The sequence below is a fragment of the Oncorhynchus masou genome, chromosome 6 (genome assembly GCF_036934945.1).
Source record: "Oncorhynchus masou masou isolate Uvic2021 chromosome 6, UVic_Omas_1.1, whole genome shotgun sequence".
NCBI classification, from domain to species: Eukaryota; Metazoa; Chordata; class Actinopteri; order Salmoniformes; family Salmonidae; genus Oncorhynchus; species Oncorhynchus masou.
The window spans coordinates 9,180,861-9,197,509 of NC_088217.1; the positions used below are offsets into that span (position 1 = coordinate 9,180,861).

General features: G+C 43.2%; 1 protein-coding gene across 1 annotated transcript in view; it reads left to right on the forward strand.

Annotated features, from left to right (window-relative positions):
- The first annotated feature begins 752 nt into the window (after nucleotides 1–752).
- LOC135541327 (poly(rC)-binding protein 4-like) overlaps nucleotides 753–16,649 on the forward strand; it is a 181,870-nt gene continuing 165,973 nt past the window's right edge. Inside the window, exon 1 of the mRNA XM_064967492.1 lies at nucleotides 753–873. The gene's annotated coding sequence lies outside the window, so the exon portion shown is untranslated. The remainder of the gene's footprint in view (nucleotides 874–16,649) is intronic.

The window sequence follows — 16,649 nt, forward strand, 5'->3', positions numbered from 1 at the left end:
AGGACATGGAAGGAATCAGGTCAAACATATTAAACATTCAGATTACACAGTAGGTTTAAGCCTTATATAGCAGGTCTTAACTGTTTCGCTAGATGGCAGTGAGTCGAAGGAGGGGAATGCCCGAACGCTGGGCCAGTCATGCACAGCTTGCCTAGACTGACATAAACTATTTATTTTAGGTGACCATGGTTTGCAATGGACTGGAAAGCCAATTATTTCCTGTGTCGACACTTTATGGCTGTAGTCAGCCTAATTGTTCTTGTTGTTGAAATATAGACATTTCGGCTACTGCGCTGTCGAAATGAGAAGTGATTCTAAAGCATAAAGTAGCCTAATTGCATTTTTCCCTAGCTGATATGCAAATTTGTATCGAGTTAATTAAATGTGATTGCAAATGACTGTTCAGTTTGTGATTGACTTGAAGACTTCGTATTGCTCTTGAAAACACGTTCTCAATTAAAACAGTTGCTTTTTCTTCCTTCAAATGAACATAAAATCCCACGAATCACTGTTCCGTTTTCCTTACGCCACATATTGAATGTATAGTTCGACTACTGTATCGTTTTATACGTTATTCTGGAAGTGGTTTTTAGGGCACTGTGGGGGGGTGTATCGGCTATTAGCAGATGGCCGGACCCGTTGTGCATTGTTTTCATTTTGCTTCTCATTTGTCTTGTGTAATTGGATAGGGCAGTCCGTAGCCGTCTCTGTATGCATTTCTCTCTCTCACACGCACTCTCCGTCTCTCTCTCTCTCTCTCTGGTTTATTGCCACTCTGACATCAGGACTATTGCAGTTGAAGGCTTTCGCTCCGAGAGGGATATATCATTGTCAGCTACTATTTCCCAGAGGCTTTTTACACACCATACCAAGGTAAGAATTGACTATTCATTTTTAGAAAAATGTGCGTAAATATGTAGTTCTGCAACCCTTGGGCACGCACGATATGAATGCGGTCTTTGGGACAAACTGTACAGTAGCCTTTACTGTCTCAGGCTAATATAATTATCTGTCACTGCAAGATGCCTCAATTTGTAATATTGTGACGCTCTGATATTGACACGTGAAACGACATTATCGGAAGCCAGAATCGCGGTTTTTCCGAACTTCCACCAAGAACTATCGGACGTAGATTGAAAGGGGCCGTGTACGCTAACATTTGCACCAGACACAGCGCGGTGCCGCACACATCATCGCTACCATACATCGTTAAATACGTGCAGTAGGCCAGGGGATAAACGAATTCGGGAACATATTTAAACGTCTTGAAGTAATTGTACCATCTGCGTTTGTTTTCTTTTTCTTTTATTTGTATCGCTGAGCTGAGGTGTTTGCTCGCATGACTCTGTTTATGATAAAGCGACTGACTGGTCTCGAATTGGTAAAGCAACGCAAAGTAGCATACCGAAGTTGAATAAAAGTAACTGGACTGGCGCGCAGCGGGCTGTGATTATATCCTACAGAACACATCATTCTCTCTGATTCCATTCACCTTATTGATGTTTCCGTGGCGTACAGTAGGTCCCTACTCCCGACAGATGTCCACACATTACATTAGTAGTTTATTGAGAGTGAGCACATATTGATCTATTGTTTTGGGAACTGCGGGGCTAAGAGCCGATGCAGTGACACCGGAGAGTCTCAACAACCTCCAGCACAGAGGGCAGCGTAGCACCGGTATTATATTCTGAATTCCATCATTTTACATGTGTATTAGGATGTAGCATTTTATGTAAATACCTTGTTGAATTTATAATGCACAAATTGATTCATATAATTCATCATTTGAATTTCATGATTTGAAACTGAATTGAATTAATATTGCAGTCAGCATTAAAATGCAATATTTATGAATATTCAAATTCAATATTTATATAATCGGTTTCAATATGCTAAATTATATATTGCATTCATTGTCTGTATATCAAGTTTACAAACTTAGTATTTCAAGTTTATCAAGTTTCATATATTGAACTTCTCAGATGCATTCAGATTGAGTTTTTAAATGCAGTTCTCTAAATTCAGATTGAAAACCAGAGAAAACATCCTGGTACTTTGCCAGCCAGGAACACAGAATAAAACCCTCTCTGTGGTAAAAACAACAACGTTTGTTTAAAGTTCAACAAACTTATTGTCTTCCTATGAATCCGACTCTAGCTTTTGAACCGTTTTGACTATAAGCTATTCAGACCCAATTCCCGAAACACACAGGCTGCCACCCTGCTGTTTGCATGACAGGCAGTGCTCATGCTTTATCATTCATCTCTAGGCATAATTTATCACAATCGTATTGATCCAAATATGAACTGTCTTGGAGAGAGAGCCATCCTGTATATATACTGTAGGCCTACATACCCCCCCCCCCCCCCGCCACCCCGATTGTTTATGTTGTTTTGACCTTGTGCTCACATAATCAAGTCATGATGTTCTGATCCGTTACAAGGTGTGTAATATAAGCCTCTCTGTGTTTGTGCTGTAAAAGTAGAAGGCTGGCTGCTTGTATATTTAGAATGCTTTGTGATTAGTCCTAAAGCTTTGAGCCGTAAGCCGTATTAACTGATTACAGGATTGTATCACTGCCTGGGTTTTAATTGGAATTTGGTTGTAAAATCTGGAACTCTTTCGCATTATTTTGTCAAATAACCTCAAAAATAAATTAAATAGTAGAAGAAGAGTTCATATCTAAGTGTTTTAAAATAACTTGAAACCCTTAGTAGCATGGCCAGAACACGTATCTGCTTCTACAAAAAATGGAAACACTAATTAGCATGGCCAGAACACGTATCTGCTTCTACAAAAAATGGAAACACTAATTAGCATGGCCAGAACACGTATCTGCTTCTACAAAAAATGGAAACACTAATTAGCATGGCCAGAACACGTATCTGCTTCTATAAAAATGGAAACACTAATTAGCATGGCCAGAACACGTATCTGCTTCTACAAAAAATGGAAACACTAATTAGCATGGCCAGAACACGTATCTGCTTCTATAAAAATGGAAACACTAATTAGCATGGCCAGAACACGTATCTGCTTCTACAAAAAATGGAAACACTAATTAGCATGGCCAGAACACGTATCTGCTTCTACAAAAAATGGAAACACTAATTAGCATGGCCAGAACACGTATCTGCTTCTATAAAAATGGAAACACTAATTAGCATGGCCAGAACACGTATCTGCTTCTACAAAAAATGGAAACACTAATTAGCATGGCCAGAACACGTATCTGCTTCTACAAAAAATGGAAACGCTAATTAGCATGGCCAGAACACGTACCTGCTTCTACAAAAAATGGAAACGCTAATTAGCATGGCCAGAACACGTATCTGCTTCTACAAAAAATGGAAACACTAATTAGCATGGCCAGAACACGTATCTGCTTCTACAAAAAATGGAAACACTAATTAGCATGGCCAGAACACGTATCTGCTTCTACAAAAAATGGAAACGCTAATTAGCATGGCCAGAACACGTACCTGCTTCTACAAAAAATGGAAACACTAATTATTATGGCCAGAATACGTATCTGCTTCTATAAAAATGGAAACACTGAGTAGCATGGCCAGAACACATATCTGCTTCTATAAAAAATGGAAACACTAATTAGCATGGCCAGAACACATATCTGCTTCTATAAAAAATGGAAACACTAATTAGCATGGCCAGAAGACATATCTGCTTCTATAAAAAATGGAAAGACTAATTAGCATGGCCAGAACATGTATCTGCTTCTATAACAAATGGAAACACTGGGTAGCATGGCCAGAACATGGATCTGCTTAAAGGGCGTAAAGCTTCTTATAGGCTACGAACCATTTGCCCTCTTTATAGCATGCCAGGCTCATGAATGACCTTAAACATGCATGTTTATCCTTTTTAATTGTATTATATTTCATATAGCAATACACTGTACAATAATAGTATGTATTTCACAGTCATTTTATCCCTTCTTCTGTGACAGTGAGACTCATTTGATATTGCTCATGAGATTTGAGTCCAGAGCTAACTGTATTATCAAAGAGAAGCTTTGATAGAGGGGCTTTCCAAAGAGGAGCTTGATGTGTGTGTGTGTGTGTGTGTGTGTGTGTGTGTGTGTGTGTGTGTGTGTGTGTGTGTGTGTGTGTGTGTGTGTGTGTGTGTGTGTGTGTGTGTGTGTGTGTGTGTGTGTGTGTGTGTGAGCATGCATGCTTTTGAGTGTGAGTCTGAGCCCACAGTCTACCTATCAACCAACAACATAAAATAAGCGACCCACTCAAACAATTTCCAAGCGAGAGGAGATTAATATGGAAGTTTTATCTGTGTGGGGGTTTGTGAGAACATACTTCCATTTCAAAGTACTCAATCTATTCATAGCCTCAGACAAACAAGGGAGAACAATGGTTCTGGGTTTGAGTCTGTCGTCAGCTTGGAGGAATGGTCCAGTAAGATATCAGCTTGGAGGAATGCTCCAGTAAGATATCAGCTTGGAGGAATGCTCCAGTAAGATATCAGCTTGGAGGAATGCTCCAGTAAGATATCAGCTTGGAGGAATGCTCCAGTAAGATATCAGCTTGGAGGAATGCTCCAGTAAGATATCAGCTTGGAGGAATGCTCCAGTAAGATATCAGCTTGGAGGAATGCTCCAGTCAGCTCGGAGGAATGCTCCAGTAAGATATCAGCTCGGGGGAATGCTGCAGTAAGATATCAGCTTGGAGGAATGCTCCAATAAGATATCAGCTTGGAGGAATGCTCCAGTAAGATATCAGCTTGGTGGAATGCTCCAGTAAGATATCAGCTTGGTGGAATGCTCCAGTAAGATATCAGCTTGGTGGAATGCTCCAGTAAGATATCAGCTTGGAGGAATGGTCGAGTCAGCTTGGAGGAATGGTCCAGTCAGCTTGAGGGAATGCTCCAGTAAGATATCAGCTTGGAGGAATGGTCCTGTCAGCTTGGAGGAATGCTCCAGTAAGATATCACCTTGGTGGAATGCTCCAGTAAGATATCAGCTTGGAGGAATGGTCCAGTCAGCTTGGAGGAATGGTCCAGTAAGCTTGGAGGAATGGTCCAGTAAGCTATCAGCTTGGAGGAATGCTCCAGTAAGTTATTCTGATAAGAAGGACACTTAGCTAAGTGTGTAGACCTGGTGTATGGGGCACACACACACACACACACACACACACACACACACACACACACACACACACACACACACACACACACACACACACACACACACACACACACACACACACAATTAATGGTAATTTATGTTGTACCACCAGTTCAAAGCATCTAGAGACTGTTGCGCCCTACAGTGGTATACTGTAACGGTGTGTTGGCAGACTAGATGCCTAGATGCCTGACAAATGACACCCTATTCCCTATTCTGGTCAACAGTAGTGCACTATGTAGGGAATAGGGTGTTATTTGGGACTCAGCACATCAGTAGATGGTGTAACTGGAAGTCTTTGGCAGATATATTGATCTCATACTTGCCTATAGTCACTGTGGCACCAACAACCAACCCTACAGTCGCTGTGTGTGTGGTGTCTGTCTGGCTCCAGCCCTGGGCTCGGTGTGTGTGTGTGTGTGTTGTCTGTCTGGCTTCAGCCCTAAACCCGCCATGTGGCTTGGCCTTCTAGGATTCAGAGAGATGCTGTTGTTCAGTACAGCTACTGGCTCGTGGTTGTCGTACATCACAATATGGAATAAGATCAAGGATAAGCGGTTAGTGTGTGTGTGTGTGTGTGTGTGAGAGAAGGAGACATACTTATGCCGTTGTCTTCTCTCCTGATCTAAACTTGTATCACACTTCTCCAGTGTGTTGTTTACCACTCTACTCCTCTTCAATGGGGAGTCTTTTTCCATCAATGTCACTGTTCCTTTCACTCTGCCTCCCACTTCCTCTCCTCTCAGCTCGGCTTCCTTTGCTGCTAACGTTTCTCAAGCTCTTTGAGATGTTCTCTTGAGAGATGCTGCAGTTTTATAAGTCAGAACATTTTAGGCCCACACTGCAACAATAGAATGCCTTAGCAGACTTTAGAATGGCGAACACAAAAGAGATTCCGCAGCAGAACAACGCATAATGAACTAGATTCTAGAATGGTGACGTCATACTGTAAGTGATGTAGGCCTCCGCTAGCTATCCCAGTCACTGTTGATGAATGGGCATATTGTCCCTCTGTTTCCCTGTGCCAGAGTCTGACATGAAGGACAACATATTTCCAACCAGACCTGCATGGATTCAAATATTATTTGAAATCATTCAGATGCTTTGAGCGTGTGCTCTAGCCTGCCTGGGGGTTTACCATTTTGCGTCTAAGAAGAGGGGGCCATTTTTAGACTAGGAATAGGGGGCCATTTTGGGATTAGGAATAGTGGGCCATTTTGAGACTAGGAATAGGGGGCCATTTTGAGACTAGGAATAGGGGGCCATTTTGGGATTAGGAATAGGGGGCCATTTTGGGATTAGGAATAGGGGGCCTTTTTGGGATTAGGAATAGGGGGCCATTTTGAGACTAGGAATAGGGGGCCATTTTGAGACTAGGAATAGGGGGCCATTTTGAGACTAGGAATAGGGGGCCATTTTGAGACTAGGAATAGGGGGCCATTTTGAGACTAGGAATAGGGGGCCATTTTGGGATTAGGAATAGGGGGCCATTTTGGGATTAGGAATAGGGGGCCATTTTGGGATTAGGAATAGGGGGCCATTTTGGGATGTAGGCCAGGTTGGTTTTCAACACAAACATCTCTTTTACATAAAACCATCCCAGTTGGTTCTGGTTCAATCCACCAGAGGAATTTAGGTCAGTTTTAACTGATACTCAGACACCTTTTAATTAACTGTTCTATTATCTTATTCACTGTCTCTTCTCTCTCTCTCTCTCTCTCTCTCTCTCTCTCTCTCTCTCTCTCTCTCTCTCTCGCTCTCTCTTTTTAGTCTCTTCTCGCTCTCTTTTTCCTCTTTCTCTCTTTCTCTCTCTCTCTTTTTCTTGTCTCTTGCTAGATCTCTCCGTTTCACTCTGTTTCTATCTATCTCTTTCACTCACTCACTCACTCACTCACTCACTCACTCACTCACTCACTCACTCACTCACTCACTCACTCACTCACTCACTCACTCACTCACTCACTCAGTAATCGCTCGGTACCTTTCTATCTTACTGATGTCTGGACAGGCTTAAAAAAAATATCTTGAATTAAAAATGAAAATAAAAAATACAAATGCAATTTCCACTCGCATGATGTTAATTATTTTATTATTTATTCTATATGTATATTTGAGTGATAATTGATGCCAAGCCGGTTTGCTAATTGCTCAACTCCTAATGAAGGCTTTCAAGGCTGTGTGAATACATCTTATGTATTGTTTTTACAGAGGAAAGAAAGAGGGTCATATTTTCAAAACATGAATCTGTCTGAAATTGAACCAAAAAAAAAAACATACTTTATTGCTATTTGTCTTTCATACCATTGTACCATCACACATTGTAATAAAATAAATACAAACATGTGCAAGCCCATTCCTCTCCTCTCTTAGTGTGGAAGGAGTAGTGTGTGTTAGTGTGCAGCCTAAGTGGAGGGGTTGAGTGCACAAGTGTGTAGCCTAAGTGGTGGTGTTGAGTGCACAAGTGTGTAGCCTAAGTGGAGGTTAGACCTCTGGGCCCTGTGAGTCAGAGATGCTCTAGAACTCTAGAAGCAGTAGCAATAAAACCTCTGATTTCAAAGCACTCTGAAGCCTCTCTGGGATAATGTGGAGCAATGAAAGCTGCTCAAAATATCTCTCTCTCTCTCTCTCTCTCTCTCTCTCTCTCTCTCTCTCTCTCTCTCTCTCTAGCTCTGTCATCAGATTGGAGGCTTACAGGTTAATGACTTACCTCAGGGAACAAAAGGAGAAAAGCTCTTGTGCAGGAGGAGTGTGTAGAGCAACACTGAGATATATTACTGAGATAACACTTTAGTTAAAGCCTGCAGGCATAATGGAGTAGAGTGGTACCATTACTGCTAATATAAATGCTCTCTGATATGAGGGGCAGCTCTGCGTACAATTCCACAAGACTAGTTCTTCAGGCAGGTATTATTACTGAATTTCCACGTAGAATATCGGTGGTGAAATAATAAACGTGTCTTTAGTACGGAGTCATTTATGTTAATCTCGTAGCATGCTATGTCACTTCCCTTTTTTAAGAGAACTCTTCTCCGCGTCAGTGTCCGTTTGTCTGGAAACCCTGGTGTCATAGTCTAATGTCCCTCCCCGCCTCAAACCGTCCAGCAGTCCTTCAATCATCCGAGTAAAGCAGTCGATCACAGGCAGGGCTCTCTCATCTCTAATGTGCAACCACTCTCACCAGATCTAGGTCAAATCGCTTGTCTTGTTGAAGATGTAGTCTGCGATCCGGGAAGCTATTTTTGATTGTCGTTTCGAGTCTTGATATGTACCCATTTATTCTTGGAGAATATTTGTGGTTACATGTATTACTATACTATTATCCAAAATAGTACTATATTACTGTGTTACATTACTATCATCTACAAATATGTTTTTATTTCATTGTTTACAAAAAAAAGATGTATAGTTGAAACCTTGATGATGTCCTGGATCTACAGCGACCCCCAAACCCCCATCCCTCAACTGTATAACAAAACAAGTGGCGGCTCTGCTGTGTTGTTGCTTTTTACAATCTCTGAATGTAGCTTTAATCTCATTAAGAGGCGATGGGCGACAGGGCCTGCATGGGCCCCGACCCGTCTGAAAGAAGAAGGAAACACATAGGGCAGGGTATCTGGCATGGACAGGGTTGGGATATCTGTTATGGTCAGGGTATCTGTTATGGTCAGGGTATCAGGCATGGTCACGGTTGGGATATCTGTTATGGTCAGGGTTGGGGTATCTGTTATGGGCAGGGTATCTGGCATGGACAGGGTTGGGATATCTGTTATGGTCAGGGTTGGGATATCTGTTATGGGCAGGGTATCTGGCATGGACAGGGTTGGGGTATCTGTTATGGGCAGGGTATCTGGCATGGACAGGGTTGGGATATCTGTTATGGTCAGGGTTGGGATATCTGTTATGGGCAGGGTATCTGGCATGGTCAGGGTTGGGATATCTGTTATGGTCAGGGTTGGGATATCTGTTATGGGCAGGGTATCTGGCATGGACAGGGTTGGGATATCTGTTATGTTCAGGGTTGGGATATCTGTTATGGTCAGAGTATCTGGCATGGTCAGGGTTAAATGATCTAGCACGGTCAGGGTTTCTGGCATGGTCAGGGTATCTGGCATTGTCAGTGTTAAGGTATCTGGCATGGTCAGGGTTAAATGATCTAGCACGGTCAGGGTTTCTGGCATGGTCAGGGTATCTGGCATGGTCAGTGTTAAATGATCTGGCATGGTCAGGGTATCTGGCATGGTCAGTGTTAAATGATCTGGCATGGTCAGGGTATCTGGCATGGTCAGTGTTAAGGTATCTGGCATGGTCAGGGTTACGGTAATTGTTCAGGGTATCGGTCATGATGAGGGTAATTGATCAGTGTATCTGGTATGGTCAGAGTAATTGACCAATTGGTCAGGGTATTTGATCAGGGTATCTAGCTTGGTCAGGATAAAGGTATATGGCATGGTCAGGATAAAGGTATCTGGCATAGTCAGGGTTAAGGTAATTGTTCAGGGTATCAGGCATGGTCACACACAAGAACAAAGGGGATTGGGAAGCTGTTCACTTATGATGTACAAAAGTGACTAGTGGTTATCTTTTCCATTTTGCTCCACTCCGGCTAAACAATTTCCCTGACCATGATACCCTGATCAATTACCCCGACCATGACCGATACCCTGACCATGACCGATACCCTGATCCATTACCCTGACCATGCCAGATACCGATACTCTGATCAATTACCCTGATCCATTACCCTAACCATGACCGATACCCTGATCAATTACACTGACCATGCCAGATAACCTGATCAATTACCCTGATCATCCCAGATACCCTGATCAATTACCCTGATCATGCCAAATACCCTGATCCATTACCCTGACCATGACCGATACCCTGATCCATTACCCTGACCATGACCGATACCCTGATCAATCACCCTGACCATGCCAGATACTCTGATCAATTACCCTGACCATGCCAGATACTCTGATCAATTACCCTGACCATGACCGATACTCTGATCAATTACCCTGACCATGACCGATACCCTGATCCATTTCCCTGACTATGACCGATACCCTGATCCATTACCCTGACTATGACCGATACCCTGATCCATTACCCTGACTATGACTGATACCCTGATCAATCACCCTGACTATGACTGATACCCTGATCAATCACCCTGACCATGCCAGATACCCAAATCAAATCAAATCAAATTTTATTTGTCACATACACATGGTTAGCAGATGTTAATGCGAGTGTAACGAAATGCTTGTGCTTCGAGTTCCGACAATGCAGTAATAACCAACAAGTAATCTAACTAACAATTTCTAATCTACTGTCTTATACACAGTGTAAGGGGATAAAGAATATGTACATAAGGATATATGAGTGAGTGATGGTACAGAGCAGCATAGGCAAGATACAGTAGTTGGTATCGAGTACAGTATATACATGTGAGATTAATATGTAAACAAAGTGGCATAGTTAAAGTGGCTAGTGATACATGTATTACATAAGGATGCAGTCGATGATATAGAGTACAGTATATAGGTATGCATATGAGATGAATAATGTAGGGTAAGTAACATTATATAAGGTAGCATTGTTTAAAGTGGCTAGTGATATATTTACAACATTTCCCATCAATTCCCATTATTAAAGTGGTTGGAGTTGAGTCAGTGTCAGTGTGTAGGCAGCAGCCACTCAATGTTAGTGGTGGCTGTTTAACAGTCTGATGGCCTTGAGATAGAAGCTGTTTTTCAGTCTCTCGGTCCCAGCTTTGATGCACCTGTACTGACCTCGCCTTCTGGATGATAGCGGGGTGAACAGGCAGTGGCTCGGGTGGTAGATGTCCTTGATGATCTTTATGGCCTTTCTGTAACATCGTGTGGTGTAGGTGTCCTGGAGGGCAGGTAGTTTGCCCCCGATGATGCGTTGTGCAGACCTCACTACCCTCTGGAGAGCCTTACGGTTGAGGGCGGAGCAGTTGCCGTACCAGGCGGTGATACAGCCCGCCAGGATGCTCTCGATTGTGCATCTGTAGAAGTTTGTGAGTGCTTTTGGTGACAAGCCGAATTTCTTCAGCCTCCTGAGGTTGAAGAGTCGCTGCTGCGCCTTCTTCACGATGCTGTCTGCGTGAGTGGACCAATTCAGTTTGTCTGTGATGTGTATGCCGAGGAACTTAAAACTTGCTACTCTCTCCACTATTGTTCCATCGATGTGGATAGGGGGGTGTTCCCTCTGCTGTTTCCTGAAGTCCACAATCATCTCCTTAGTTTTGTTGACGTTGAGTGTGAGGTTATTTTCCTGACACCACACTCCGAGGGCCCTCACCTCCTCCCTGTAGGCCGTCTCGTCGTTGTTGGTAATCAAGCCTACCACTGTTGTGTCGTCCGCAAACTTGATGATTGAGTTGGAGGCGTGCGTGGCCACGCAGTCGTGGGTGAACAGGGAGTACAGGAGAGGGCTCAGAACGCACCCTTGTGGGGCCCCAGTGTTGAGGATCAGCGGGGAGGAGATGTTGTTACCTACCCTCACCACCTGGGGGCGGCCCGTCAGGAAGTCCAGTACCCAGTTGCACAGGGCGGGGTCGAGACCCAGATCAATTACCCTGATCATGCCAGATACCCTGATCAATTGCCCTGACCATGCTAGATACTTTGATCCATTGCCCTGACCATGACCGATACCCTGATCCATTACCCTGACCATGACCGATACCCTGATCAATTACCCTGACCATGCCAGATACCCTGACCATGACCGATACACTGATCCATTACGCTGACCATGACCGATACGCTGATCCATTACCCTGATCAATTACCCTGACCATGCCAGATACCCTGACCATGACAGGTATCCCTGACCATGACCGATACCCTGATCCATTACCCTGACCGATACCCTGATCCATTACCCTGACCATGCCAGATACCCTGATCAATTACCCTGACCATGCCAGATACCCTGACCATGCCAGATACCCTGACCATGACCGATACCCTGATCCATTACCCTGACCATGACCGATACCCTGATCAATTACCCTGACCATGACCGATACCCTGATCAATAACACTTACCATGACCGATACCCTGATCAATTACCCTTACCATGACCGATGCCCTGATCAATTACCCTGACCATGCCAGATACCCTAATTAATTACCCTGATCATGACCGTTACTCTGATCAATTACCCTAACTATGCCAGATACCCTGATCAATTACCCTGATCATGATCGATACTCTGATCAATTACCCTGACCATGCTAGATACACTGAACAATTACCTTATTCTTGACAGATAGGCTGAATAGTTAACCCAACCCTGACAGATAGACTGAACAACTAACCTGAATGGATGAACAATTATGTCAAGCAGTTGCCTGATCATGATATAGAGGTGAGAAAGTTTGCTCTTCTCTTCTCCTTTAGCTGCTACACACTTAGACAGCTACACACTTAGACAGATACACACTTAGACAGACAGATGTACACTTAGACAGACAGATGTACACTTAGACAGACAGATGCACACTTAGAGAGACAGATGCACACTTAGAGAGACAGATGCACACTTAGACAGATAGATACACACTTAGACAGACAGATGCACACTTAGACAGACAGATCCACACTTAGACAGATAGATGTACACTTAGACAGACAGATGTACACTTAGAGAGACAGATGCACACTTAGGGAGACAGATGCACACTTAGACAGATAGATACACACTTAGACAGATAGATACACACTTAATGGACAGATAGATACACACTTAATGGACAGATGCACACTTAGACAGACAGATGCACACTTAGACAGACAGATGTACACTTAGACAGATAGATACACACTTAGACAGACAGATGTACACTTAGACAGATAGATACACACTTAGACAGACAGATACACACTTAATGGACAGATGCACACTTAGACAGACAGATGCACACTTAGACAGATAGATACACACTTAGACAGACAGATACACACTTACTGCTGTTAGTTTTAAGACACCAGGCAATCGGTGCCGAAACAGTGAACTGGTAACACCTCCTTTTGATCTGACCCCCTGTTGTCAGACACGTTCATACTGAGTAGCTGCTCGGATCAATAGACCCATCAGTCATAGAGATACGTCTATTATTAAAGGGCTTTATCTCAGATATCAGTCATACTGTAGTTTGTGAGATGAGAGCTATTTGTACTCCCCTGTCTCGTCATCACCGCCAAAAAAAACACAGCCTGGTATAACTGAACCGTTTTAAATCCAGGTTTACACAATAGATGAAACTGCTCTGTTTGATGAGCATTCATGAGTATTCAGGGTCAAATCAATGTTTATTCGTCACGTGCATAGGATACAGCGGTGTGTAAACTGTACAGTGAAATGCTCACTTGCGGCTTCTCCTCAACAGTGCAGCATGTAAAGTAGCAAAGCTAATGAATAGATAATAAGTCGATGAATAAATATAAAAAGTGAACAACAGTTTGTAAAAAACAAACAAATAGAAGGTAATAAAATGGTTTCCAGGTAACAGATCTTAATTTGATCGCCCTGTCGCAGGAGATCTTTCCTGCAATGGATTGTAAATTTGATGTTTAAAAAGGCCTCTGAAGTTTGTAATATCCAGCATGAAATTTTGGTATCACTTTACTTGACACCCAGCAGCATAACATGTTATGACACGAAGAATATACACATTATGACACTGTCAAGAAGCATTATGACTGTCCTGTGTCATTTTACTTAGACTAAGTATATACACCTTATGACACTGTCATGAAGCATTATGACCATCATCATCATATAAGCCAGATAGACCTAGTACTCTTATGTAGGTGTCATAACCAGCCATACTATATATTATATTATTTTATGTCACATCAGGTGTGAATACTGTCTAGAAGGTTCTACATCATATCTTTTACAATTAATTTCCATAATATATCCATTGTCCATTATCTTGCTTCTGCCTCAGCGCTTTGGATAAATTATTCCCCTTGAAATTAAATCATAGACTCAGTCTGCACATGGTATTAATGTGGGTCCTGTGAATGGATTTGGGCTGCTACCACGCGCATTGCTTACAAAGTACTCTTGTTAGAGTTTTGTTGAGGAGAGAATATGTAGAGAGGAGGGAAGATGGATAGAAAATGGAGGGTTGGGAGAGAAATGGAGGGATGGAAGAGAGATGGAGGATGGAGGATGGAAGAGAGATGGAGGGAAGATGTGGAGAGGAGGGAAGATGTGGAGAGGAGGGAAGATGTGGAGAGGAGGGAAGATGTGGAGAGGAGGGAAGATGTCGAGGGGATGGAAGATGTCGAGGGGATGGAAGATGTCGAGGGGATGGAAGATGTCGAGGGGATGGAAGATGGAGAGAGGAGGGAAGATGGAGAGAGGATGGAAGATGTCGAGGGGAGGGAAGATGTCGAGGGGAGGGAAGATGTCGAGAGGAGGGAAGATGTCGAGAGGAGGGAAGATGTCGAGAGGAGGGAAGATGTCGAGAGGAGGGAAGATGTCGAGAGGAGGGAAGATGTCGAGAGGAGGGAAGATGGAGAGAGGAGGAAAGACAGAGAGAGGAGGAAAGACAGAGAGAAGATGGAGAGAGGAGGGAATGGAAATGACCATGGTGATAGATGAAGAATGTTCCTCAGGCCTGGGAGTGGTGGGGGTTCACACGCACAGACAGACAGACAGACAGACACACAGACACCGACACACACAGACACACACACACAGACACACACAGACACACACAGACACACACAGACACACACAGACACACACAGACACACACACACACACACACACACACACACACAGCGTTATTCATTGATGCATTAGAGGAAGTCATGCGTTGGGTGACACAGAGACATCCTCTGTGTTGTGTGTTAGCCAGTCATCATCCTACTCTGCTCTGCTCCTCACAAGACCTGGCTTTTCTCTGGGTCTCTGGGCAGAGAGGAGAGGAGAGGATTGGAAAAAATAAGAGAGGAGAGGACAAGGGGAATGGGAGAAGATAAGAGAGGAGAGAACTAGCAGCACAGCAGTAGTGTGGGCTGTTCTCTCCTCTCTACTCCCTCTCCCTGTATTTAATCTGCTAATGCACTTTCTTGACTCTCAGATCTAATAAGGAGAGAAGCCTTTTCAGTAATGAGAACTGGCTGGGCTCGCCACAGAACAGCAGCAGAGATATTGAGGCTGCATCCCAAAATAGGGTGGCATTTGGGATACAGGCTGGGTGGCAGGTGGGTGTGGAGGATGGGTGGATGAGAAATCGAGACAGACAGACACTTGTACTGTAAAGATGCAGTGGTAACAGTCTGCATGGGTCTGCATGGTGTAAACAAGCTGCCTTAGGAAATGTCTGCAGGGAGGGATGGATGGATGACTAAAGACCAGAGTACCCTGATGAAGACCAGAGTACCCTGATGAAGACTAAAGCCAACCTGTGTTTGCTTTTCCTAATAAATTACATCTTGACCTTAGCATTAGCTAACTCCTAGCATGCTAGCTATTCCTGTTCACTTCTAATCATTGTGGTAACGCTAGTTATCATAACTTAATATTAGTCTTCTTCAGCTTGCCGATCACTGTACCTGGACATAGCCAATCTGTAAATAGCACACCCAACTACCTCATCCCAATATTATTACTTACCCTCTTGCTCTATTGCATCCCAGTATCTCTACTTGCACATCATCACCTGCACATCTATCACTCCAGTGTTAATGCTAAATTGTAATTATTTCGCCTCTATGGCCTATTTACTGCCTTACCTGCCCTAATCTTCTACATTTGCACACCCTGTATACATATTTTCTATTGTGTTATTGACTGCATGTTTGTTTATTCCATGTGTAACTCTGTGTTGTTGTTTTTGTCGCACTGCTTTGCTTTATCTTGGCCAGGTGGCAGTTGTAAATGAGAACTTGTTCTCAACTGGCCTACCTGGTTAAATAAAGGTGTTCTCAACTAGCCTACCTGGTTAAATAAAGGTGTTCTCAACTGGCCTACCTGGTTAAATAAAGGTGTTCTCAACTGGCCTACCTGGTTGAATAAAGGTGTTCTCAACTGGCCTACCTGGTTAAATAAATGTGTTCTCAACTGGCCTACCTGGTTAAATAAAGGTGTTCTCAACTAGCCTACCTGGTTAAATAAATGTGTTCTCAACTGACCTACCTGGTTAAATAAAGGTGTTCTCAACTAGCCTACCTGGTTAAATAAAGGTGTTCTCAACTGGCCTACCTGGTTAAATAAAGGTGTTCTCAACTGGCCTACCTGGTTAAATAAATGTGTTCTCAACTGGCCTACCTGGTTAAATAAAGGTGTTCTCAACTGACCTACCTGGTTAAATAAAGGTGTTCTCAACTAGCCTACCTGGTTAAATAAAGGTGTTCTCAACTGGCCTACCTGGTTAAATAAAGGTGTTCTCAACTGGCCTACCTGGTTAAATAAATGTGTTCTCAACTGGCCTA